Genomic DNA, 10,136 nt, shown 5'->3' on the forward strand with positions numbered 1-10,136 from the left:
CTCCTCCTCCTACTACTACTACTACTACTACTACTACTACTACTACTAGTGTGTGTGCATATGCAGGTGCGTGTGTGCTAGTGTTTGACAGCCGGTGATGATTTGTTTACGTTCTTCATTGAAATTCAGTCCTTCCGCAAAAATCCTCCTCCGATAGAATAAATATGTTACCTGACTAGAAAATAAAAAGCTCCTGTAACAAGATCTGTTCGCCTAAACCCCACAAAGCGGGTGCTCCAGCATGGCCGCAGTCCTGCGACCTAAACAAGCAAAAGAGTAATTTGATTGACGAAAAGCGAATGAATGGTAAATCAAAATAGTTTATAGAATTTCTATGAAAAGGCGAGCGTGACAAACATCCACGCAATATTATTGTAGGTATAGATGAGAATGGAAATCAATCATACTTATGAATTATCGATTAAATTAGTTCGTTCTTCATTCGATCGGACTAAATATTAGCTTTGTTTATTAACCGGAAATGTACAGACACGCATATCATACACGATGTCACTATTTTAAATATGTCGTTCTCTCATTCTGTTCTTAATTATATCGTGCATAATTTTTCGGAACGTCAATTATTTTCATTTGCTGAGGAATTTACAGTGATTTCGAGTCTGTAAATAGAAATTTAGGTTAAGAGATGTTCGTTTCGCGCACTTCTTCAGTGATTTTTGAATACACTCGTGCCTTTCCTAATTGCACCCTCCCGTTATAAACCAATGGTAACAGGATAAACTACTGCTATTATTATTATTATTATTATTATTATTATTATTATTATTATTATTATTATTATTATTATTATTATTATTATTATTATTATCAAGGCCTTGTGCCTAGAGTAAAAAGGATTATCCTCACTATTGAAGGCGGCGAGCTGGCAGAGACGTTAGCACGCTTAGAGGTATTTCGCCTGTCTTTATTTTCTGAGTTCAAATTCCGCCGAGGTTGACTTTGCCTTTCATCCTTTCGTCCTTACAGTTCCAGGCGGGACAAGCTACCACTGAAATGGCAAATGTGTATTAACAATATGGGTGCATACTTTGATGAATAAAACTATTTCTTGTATTTATAAAACATTAGCAAACTTTTTTTCTTTCCTACAAATTTCATACTTGACGACCTAATATCACTCGTACTGAAAATGTACCAAAGATTGTTTTTAAAAGCCGAAGCTTCTTGTATTGTAACACCTACTTTCACGGTATAGATTGTTCAAAAGATTAAAATAGGAAAACAATATACAAGGGAATATATATATATATATATATATATATATAAATCATAGAAAATAATTTGTCAACAATACACTGAAATTTGATTGGTTGCTGAAACAAGATCCGTTAAAAGTATAACGCTTTCCACTATTAATTGTTACGTGCAAGATATGTCATGTTTTTTATCTCGTCACGTCTGACAATAAATTATATTTTCTCGTCTTTACTATGAGGTTGTGTGGTAAGAAGCTTGCTTCCTACCCAGATGTTTCCGGGTTCGGTCCCACTGTGTGACACATTGGGCAAGTGCCTCCTACTATAGAGTGAGTTTGGTAGACGGAAACTGGAAGAAGCCCGTGGTATATATATATATGTTTGTGTGTGTGTGTGTATGTCTGAATGTACCCCATCACCGCTTGACAACTGTTGGATTGTCTACGACTCCGTAAACTAACTGTTTAGAATATGTACCAAATGTTAAAATAATAAAAGAGAGAGAGAGAGAGAGAGAGAGAGAGAGAGAGAGAGAGAGAGAGAAAGTGAGGGAGAGAAAGGAGGGAAAGAGGAAGATTGAAAAAGAAAGAAGAGCAGATAAGGAGGATATGATGGAAAGAGAAAACCAGAGAGTATGGAAGGAAAAAAGGTCACTGTAAGTGAGTGAGAAGCTATATATAGATGAATATATGTGTACGTATGTACGCATGTATGTATGACTGTGTAGGCGTGGGCATGGCTCTGTTGTGTGGTCAAAAAGCTCGCTTTGAATCCGTAAAGTATCGAGTTCAGTTTAATTACGCTGCACCTTGAATATATCTGCACTTCAACAGATTCGAGTCGATTAATTTTGATGTTTTGACCAGAAATGATTGATTTGCATTCAGACGGTTTTTGTGTCACACTTTTAAAGATTGTTTTGTTTACTTTAACCAAATAAAGATGACAATTAAATTTTTACCGAAATTAATGTTAATTTTACTTAATTAAATATTCTTCTTTTGCATAACAAAACAAAACAAAACAAATTATAATGAAAATGGAATAACTTTTAATTACGGCTGAATTTAATTCCCGCTGATCATCTCGATACGGCAGTGAGAAGGCATTTTCTTAATGATCAATAAACCAATGAAAAGAATATGATAATTGTCATCAACTGGATGTCGTCTTAATTAAAAATGAGATTTACAAAAGAATACAAAAAACAAAACTACTCGGAAGTACAGTAATTCAAAACTAAAGTTTCCGGTTCCGTTAAGCTATTTCCTATCAATGAACTCGCTTATTATTTTCGTACTTTAAAAGGTGTGACAAAGTTGGACAAACGTTGTTAATGAACACAGGTCAAGAATTCAGAAAATAATGACGTCTAGGCGCAGGAGGCGTGGCTGTGTGGGAAGTAGATTGCTTCCCAGCCACATGGTTCCGGGTTCAGTCCGACAGCGTGGGGCCTTGGGCAAATATCATCTACCATAGCCTCGGGCCGATCAAAGCTTTGTAAGTGGATTTGGTTAATGTGTGTGTGTGTGTGTGTGTGTATGTGTGTGTGTGCGTGCACGCGCATATGTATGTGTTTCTGTGTTTCTTACCATCTCTTGATAATCAGTGTTGGTGTATTTACGTCTCCGTAACTTAGTGGTTCGGCAAAAGATACTGATAGCATAAGTACCACTCACAAGGCTTCAGTCAGCCCGAAGTTATAGTAGAAGACACTTGCCCAAAGTGCCACGCAGTGGGACTGAACTCGGACCCATGTATTTGGGTGGCAAACGTCTTACCACACACGCACAGAACCACGTCTGCGCCCATGGTCAAAATTCTGCTCTGTAGGATTGAACACGAAGCCACGTTATTAACGATAGGAGTACCTTAGCCAGACACCAGACAGCCATACCTGCGGCCAAATTCTAGATTATAGTGTTCAATCGTTAACCTTATTTCTCTTTCTGCTGCTACTACCGCCACTGCTGCTACTACGTCTAACTAAGGTTTCTGTTATAAAAAAGCCGAAACGAAATTTATTAATTTATAGTTTTTTTTTGTTTCCCCGAAAACAAGAGAAACGTTAATTGGTTGTTACAGACGATGAAAGGAAAGTGACGTAGATTAGTGCTTAAATCAATTATTGGAAGACGCTGGAAGGTCAAGATTTCTGGAAATAAAACTTAAATCGGGTTAATTATAAATTTTAAGTTCACTGGGTGAAATATCTATAGTGACACGTATGTTTTTAGTTACTCACATGCAAATTAAATAAAGAATTTGCAAAAAGAAAATGAAGAAAATAGCTCTTTAAAATTATCGGCATCGTGGTGGTGGTGGTGGTGGTGGTGGTAGTGATGGTAAACTCTTAAGATTTGGAATATATTTCTATGAAACACGTTCTTTGAAGAAAAGAGTAAAAGTCTGAACGAATTTCAGTTGTGCATCTCATTTTATTATTTGCAAAAATTGTCAGAATGTCTGGAAAAATACTTTACGACATTCGCTTCAGTCCTTTATCTTCTGATTTCAAATCGGGCAGTGGTCAACTTTGCTTTTCATCTTTTCGAGGTCGATAAAATAAAGTACCAGTCAAGTACAAGCTCTGGGGTCGATGGCATAAACTAACTCCATTATCACAAAATTGCTGGCCCTGTAACAAAATTAGAACGCAATTATTATTATTATTATTATTATTATTATTATTATTATTATTATTATTATTATTATTATTATTATTGAGTGAGAGAGCAATACATGCTAATAAAAATAGCACCGAGGAGCAAATATACGAATCCTAATGCACCCACCATGACACCCATCTAAGGGTACACTTGGAACATGCATCACAACCATATGAGCGTGATGTAGTGATCTCATATCAATATAAATAGCGCATGACCTTGCAGGTGGGGACCCAGTGAATATTGAAACAGTCGATGACGATAGGATCAAAGAAATGTAGCTTAAAATGGATATAAACTTTTCAAGAAGAGACATGGTGGAAGAGTTGTCGGCCGTTAAAGGGTTTAGAGGGCGGTAGAAGCAATGCATGTATTTAATGGAATGAGGAAGGGAGACTATGAGCTTGAGTTACTGGTAATATCTGCTGCAGATATTCAGGTATGAGAGGTGAGTGGGGATGGGTGAAGTAGAATTGTGTGGATTCTTCTTTTGTGAAAGTAAAAGAAAGAAATCAAACAACCAAAAAAAAAAAAAAAACAAACACTCTTCCATCAAAATTGAATTATTTTTCAAAAAGGAAACATTGTTGCAATGTTGACCAAAACATTGTAATGAATCGAATACACCATTTTATTTCATAAAAATATGGCCAGCACCATTTATAATTAAATTAATGAATCTCATTTCTCGAAGCCATTCGTTTTTGTTTACGAATATTTCTCTATAGTAAGTTAATTACAATAACACCAACTAGTAATAACAAAAACTCCACGTCAGCTGACGACGGTTGAAATTTTTGAAACTTCAGCATTTGTCTCCCTTACATACAGCACTATGTGATCATCTAGACTAATATTTACTATATTTTTCTAATCACCGTATTTAACTTTATTGTAGCTCATTTACATTATTTACATTTAACGGATATTTGTCCTCATCTTGTTTGTTGTTAACACAACGTTTCGGCTGATATACCCTCCAGCCTTCATCAGGTGTCTTGGGGGAAATTTCGAACCTGGGTTCTCATTCCTAAGGTACCTTTTGATCTAACCTTCCTGTGTAGATGTAGAGACTGAAAGCTAATACCACGTGGCTTGAATATAATGACACCACAACGAAAAACACCTTAGGAATGAGAACCCAGGTTCGAAATTTCCCCAAGACACCTGAGGCTATAGTAGTGTGACTGAGCCTGGGACCATGTGGTTGGTAAGCAAGCTACTTACCACACAGCCACTCCTACGCCCAAACTTACATAGTTTGTAATAGCTTTCCCTAAGTATATAAGCAGGTTAAAAGTAGACGACGTGATCATAATACAGATTTGATTTTGAAAAACAAAAACAAAAATAATAATAATAATAAGTAGATAAAAATAAATCAAATTAAAATCAAAGATTATTAAATATGTCGTCTGGCCTACGATATTTACTTGGTTTTGAAACTCAATGGAATTATAATGTACCATAACGTTATAGATGTTGAAATTGCCTTTTGGCAAAACAGTCTACATTTGTGTTCGCTGGATATGAGATGCTTTTTTTAATGGACAATGAGCCGAGCGTATTCCATTTAAATAACTAAAAGAAAAGAGAAAGAGGGAGAGATAAATAGATAGATAGATAGAGAGAGAGAGAGGTAGATGGAGGAGAGAAGGAAAGAGAGAGACGGAAAGCGAGAGAGAGAGTGTGAGGATGAAAGAGAGAGAGGAGGACTTGGCGATATAATAACTCAACCAGGGATTGGCGAATTATAGTTAAGAATACAGTAAGACACGCTCTGCATAAACACGAAACGATTAAGTCATTGGTGAGCAGTGATTGGCTGGTTTTGCAGTGCGGAGATGTAATCTGTCCACATAAGAATAAATTACCACCATGGCGTATTTAATTATATTTGAAAATTCTATAATATGTATTTCTAGTTTTGGCACTGGGCCAGCAATTTTAAGAAGATGGCAAAGTCGATTACATTGAACCAGTACTCGTTTTACATCGAACTGATCTTTGTCTTACCGACTACGAAACAATGAAACGGAGAAAAGACTTCGGCCGTGTAGTTAAGAGGCTTGCTTTACATCCATGTGGTTTTGGGTTCAGTCCCACTGCGCGGCACTTTGGGGAAAATGGTTTCTACCATAGCCCCGCGTAGATTTAAGCTTTGCGAGTGAATTTGGTAGACGGAAAGTGTGTGGAAACTCGTGATACACGTGCGCGCGCACACACATTATTTATATGTGTTTGTAAATATATATATATATATATGAATGTGTGTGTATATATATATATATATATATATATATATATATACATGTGTGTGTGCATGTGTGTGTGTGGATGTGTAGATGTGTGTGTGTGTGTTTATCTCCCACCACCGCCTGACAACTGCTGTTGATTTGTTTACATCCGGTACCTTAGCGGTTCAGCAAAAGAAATCGTTAAAATAAGAAGCAGACGTTAAAATAAGTATTAGTGTTGATCTGTCCGACTAAAACTCTTGATTACGGTGCCCCAGCATGGCCACAGTTCAATGATTTAAACAAATAAACGATAAAAGATAATTTAGCTCCCTATGCTACACAAAATATACACTGAAATTTCTACAGAAGAGAATATCTTGGCACGGATTATGTAAATGAATTATATCAAGACCTTTGACTAACAAACAACCGATTGGTTGTTTAACTAGCATATCAAACAAACGATCGATTTATTAGTTGGTTAGATATTTAACCGACTTACTAACAATAAAGAAGTAATATTGAACCAGTGCGTGTGGTTACTAATATTGGCAAAATGACCCTCCCAAGACACACCAGTTTTCGTTATGGCTTGCACTGTATTTAGGGAAAGCTTATATTAACGAGATGGTTGACGTATGATTGTAGCAAAGCATTAAAGTTGTAGAAGCCAAAATGATGAGGTTCTACTTAAGTGGATAACCCATTCTGTTCTCGAGGCTGTGGTATATATTTAAATTTTCCATTGCAGAGGGAGTGTCTAAGGAGAGATTATGTAAAACCGTTGTGGTGGTCTTGTCTCCGGCGTAAATGGAAAACTTACAGAAAGGAAATTGTGAAAGGTTATTAACCGCACTATAATAAGATTGTATATGAGAAGTGTGGGAGAGAGGTGGGAGAGAAGGGGGAATAGGGGAGGAGAGGGGAGGAGAAAGGGAGAGGGGAGAGAAAGAAGAAGGAAAGAGAGGCGCAGGAAAACAAAATGAGGGGAGAGAGGGAGAGGGGAAGGGAAAGGAGAGGGAGGAAGAAAGCGGGAGTGAGATAGAGACAGAGAGACAGAAAGAGAGAGTGAAAGAGAAGGAAAGAAAGGGATACAGTGAGAGAGAGAAAGAATGAGAGTGGGAGAGAGAGAGGGTGAGAGAGGGAAGGAGAGTATGGTGTATATGAGAGGAAGAATGAGAGAGAGAGAGAGAGAGAAAGAATAGAATTTATTATTTGTTTTTTGTTAAAATGAACGCCAACACTGACAGCGCTAAAATGGTAAAGACTAAAAAATGGTTTAATTATTCTTCACTCAGTTACTATTACACCAAACCTCAGATATTCCGCTTAAGAGAAGCAAAAATTAACTATTAGAACCAGCATTTCATTATAAAACCCTTTCATATAAATTAACTAATTACAACGTGGGAGAGGAGAACTTTCTCGAATACATCTCTTGTTGAATCGCAGTTATTAGCTAATTAATATATAAACAATTTTTCTTTTTTACCCTGCTTAATTAACAGTCGCTTCATTAAGGCGTATCTAACTGCTACTAATGTAATGTGTTTTCATCACATTTAGAAAATATTTGGCTGTAAGGAAGTCGATAATAAGGATATTGAATCAATGATATTGTCGAAGAATCGTAGTTATGGAAGCTGGTTCGTTAGCAAGCAAATGGAAAGAGAAAAGTATTGCTTGAAATGTTTATAGCAAAAGCTCGTCAAAGCTCGGCAAAGCTCGTCAAAGCTCGGCCTCATTATTCATATTAGGCGTTCATTGTTAATGGTAATATTTTACAGCTCCATCTTATATAAAATTACACTCACGTTATATATAGGAGAAACTGGCGGCGGCAGCGGTGATGGTGTATTGTATTGGATGGAAAGTGAGAAATAAGGTTATAACAAAAGGTGAATGTGAGACAAGATAATGGAAACCACACACAAAATACTGAGAAGAGAAATTGGGGGACGGGGGGTGGGGTGGCAGTGGTGGAGAGAAGTAAAGAGAAAAAGAAAGAAAGAGAAATATACAGACAGAGTAGGTAGACCTGCAGGTAATCCATTGTTTCGTTAATTCGCCCACCTGCATTTGTCCTATTTTACCCGATCAGCCTATCACGTGACTTCCCTTGCCGCTGATAATGAATAAATTCATAAACTTATGGTTTATCTTGAGATATCAGAGGAAGTTAGTTATACGTAATTAGCAGTTATGAAAATTAGATAATTAATTACAACGACAACAATAACAACACAATATTAATAATCTAATTAATAATTTGTTACGTTTTGTTTTCTTTCTCTTTTACAAACAAAATTATTTCAGAATAAGAAACAACCTTGTCCTGCTTTAAACATCCATTAGTAAATGAATACTTTGCATTTGTTGTAATTAACAACTAATTTTCCTAACACCAAATTATCTCTCATTAAAATCGACCTAAAATATTTCCAATAAGTCATTGATTTATGATCTCCGAAAGAAGAACGGTAACTATGTTTCCTGTTGTATATCAAGGAATATAATAACGGTTTCAATTTTTGACACGAGGCTAACAATTTCGGGAAGGGAGGAAGTCGATTAAATCAACCCCAGTACTCAACTGGTACTTACTTTATCGACCCCATAAGGATGAAAGGTAAAAATCGACCTCGGCGGAATTTGAACTCAGAACGTAAAGACGGATGAAATGCCGCTAAGCATTTCGACCGGCGTGCTAACGATTCTGCCAGTTCACCGCCTTAGACCTACATCTATACCGGTTTCAAATTTTGTCACGGGGAAGGGGTGTATCGATTACATCAACCCCAGTCCCCAGCTGGTACTTACTTTATCAACTCCATAAGGATGAAAGGTAAAAATCGACCCCGGTGGAATTTGAACTCAGAACATAAAGACGGATAAGTATTTTGCCCGTCATGCTAACAATTCTGCCGGCTCGCCGCCTTGCTACCGGAAGCACATGGCCTCATATTTTGAGAGAAGGGATTAAGTCGATTGCATCGACCCCAGTACGTAACTGGTACTAATTTTATCGACCCCGAAAGGATGAAAGGCAAAGTCGACCTCGGCGGATTTCGAACTCAAAACCTAACGACTAACCTAATGGTTAGTCCTCCTAAATATGTTTGCTATATTTTTGTCTGAGTGCATCTTTCTCTTTACGACATGTGTAGCAGAAACAAAAGTAGTGGGCTTCTGCAGAATTTGAACTCGGGGTGTTGAGAATCAGAAGAAATGTCTGAAGGAATATGTTCGATGCTTTAGCAATCCAGCCAACAACAACAGCAGCAGCAGCAGCAGCAACGGCGACGTCAATAGCAAAATATCAACCATGTTGTCCGATGCTGTTCTCTCAGAGATTAAATTTCTGCATTAAATTCATTTAACATTGCGCTGCTTCGGTATGTATAAACTGCTTTAGAATATTTACCAAAAATAGAACTTCTAAAATAGCAACACTTGTGATCCATCTGCTCAATGTAAATTAATCCATACTACATTCCAAAGATGACCTTCCAGACGTTCCAGACGGTTCAAACAGTGTTTGCTGCAACCACTCGAGTCGATAAACATATTTTAATCATTCCACCCTCCTTTACCATTTAAAGAAGCAGAACTGAAGTTCTTCATTTAGTTTTTAAAAAATTTTTCTTCCGTTTTTATATCATAGATTGGTGTACAATAATGTCGGTGGTTTATTACAAGATTATCCCGCGATAATTACTGGTTTCAGCGTATGTATGATGGGCAAGTGGGAATGACAAGAGAGTATCTGACACTATCTGCAGAACAAATAGCGTAGAGGACTTCTTTCAGAAAGTACTGCGTTTTTGAGTTTCTCAATATTTAGCGACGAAGGGCAGGCGCGCGCACACACACACACACACACACACACACACACACACACACACACACACACACACACACACACACATTCTTTTATTCTATTACATATTTCAGCTCTTGGGCTGCGGCCATGCTGGAGCACCGCCAGTAAGTAACTTTACTGGAGAATC

The 10,136-nt window shown here is 37.2% G+C and overlaps 1 long non-coding RNA gene across 1 annotated transcript; it reads right to left on the reverse strand.

The window, feature by feature from the left end:
* Positions 1-3,635: 3,635 nt before the first annotated feature.
* LOC128249543 (uncharacterized) lies at positions 3,636-8,210 on the reverse strand. The gene is made up of 2 exons (XR_008265664.1): positions 8,152-8,210; positions 3,636-3,855 (listed from the first exon to the last, which is right to left on the reverse strand). It is a non-coding gene; the product is annotated as an uncharacterized LOC128249543 (long non-coding RNA).
* Positions 8,211-10,136: the final 1,926 nt, after the last annotated feature.

The sequence above is a fragment of the Octopus bimaculoides genome, chromosome 15 (genome assembly GCF_001194135.2).
Source record: "Octopus bimaculoides isolate UCB-OBI-ISO-001 chromosome 15, ASM119413v2, whole genome shotgun sequence".
NCBI lineage: Eukaryota > Metazoa > Mollusca > Cephalopoda > Octopoda > Octopodidae > Octopus > Octopus bimaculoides.